Genomic DNA, 1482 nt, shown 5'->3' with positions numbered 1-1482 from the left:
CGCCTGTACTCGGAGAAAGGCATAATCTCCAACCTCAAGCGCGAAGTCTCGTCTCCGCTGATCGGCATACGACTTCTGCCGATCTTGCGTCGTCTTCAGATGGGCGCTAATCCTCTGTATCACCTCGATGGTCTCCTCCACGATCTCCAACCCGAACTCTCGGCGCTCGCCGATCTCTGTCCAGCACAACGGTGTCTTGCACGGTCGCCCGTACAAGGCCTCGTATGGAGATACTCCGATACTCGTGTGATGACTGTTGTTGTACGCAAACTCGCACAACGTCATGTACTGGTCCCACGGAGCTCCCCACTCCAGGATACAAGCTCTGAGCATGTCCTCCAAAGTCTGTATAGTCCGCTCCGACTGACCGTCTGTCTGAGGATGATATGTCGTACTCATCTTGAGTTTCGCCCCCAGTGCCTCCTGAATCGCCTTCCACAAACGGGATGTAAATCGAGTGTCTCTATCCGATATGATCTCGTTCGGAACTCCATGAAGACGTACGATCTCATCGATGTAAATCTGCGCCAACCGCCCGATCGGATACTCCTGACGAATAGGAATGAAATGGGCGGATTTGGTTAGTCGATCCACGACTACCTAAATGGCGTTCTTCTTGCTCGGCGTGAGTGGTAATCCGACAACGAAATCCATGGCAATCGAATCCCACTTCCACTCTGGAACCTTCAACGGTTGTAGCTTGCCTCCCGGCATCTGCCGCTCTGCCTTCACTTGCTGACAAGTGAGGCACCTCGCTACGTAATCCGTTACATCTCTCTTGACCCTCGGCCAAGTATACCACTGGCGTAGACCCTGATACATCTTGCTCGCCCCCGGATGTATCGCCAACCTCGACTGGTGTGCCTCTGATAGAATCTCCTGTCTCAGCTCTGCGTCGTCAGGCACACATAGCCGGTTTCCCGGCCGTAGCGCTCCCTGCTCATCGATACGATAGCCCTTGAGCCTATATTCCCCGATATGATCCATGTACCGGGCGAGTAAAGGATCGTCGCGCTGTCCCATAACCACGCGCTCTATCAGAGTCGGTGTCGACTCCTCGGATGTCAGCGAGAGATGTCCCAACATCGCAGTCAACTCAGCGGCGTTGCTGCGAGATGAGGTGACAACGCGTATGGCCGCTAAGATCTTCTTCCTACTAAGGGCGTCGGCCACTACGTTAGCTTTCTCCGGATGATAGGCTATCTCCAGATCATAATCTGCAATCAACTCCAACCACCTCCGCTGTCTCAGATTCAGATCCTTCTGAGATATCACGTAGGTCAAGCTCTTATGGTCCGTGTTGAGCTTAACCTTCTCCCCATAAAGATACGATCTCCAAATCTTCAGCGCGTGAACTACTGCTGCTAACTCCATGTCATGAGTCGGGTAGTTCTCCTCATGCTTCTTCAGCTGCCTCGACGCATAAGCGATTACGTGTCCCTCCTGCATCAACACGCAACCGAGTCCGTGTTTGGACGCGTC

This window comes from Tarenaya hassleriana, unplaced genomic scaffold (assembly GCF_000463585.1).
Source record: "Tarenaya hassleriana unplaced genomic scaffold, ASM46358v1 Cleome10, whole genome shotgun sequence".
NCBI classification, from domain to species: Eukaryota; Viridiplantae; Streptophyta; class Magnoliopsida; order Brassicales; family Cleomaceae; genus Tarenaya; species Tarenaya hassleriana.
Note: the sequence above shows the minus strand (reverse complement) of the source record.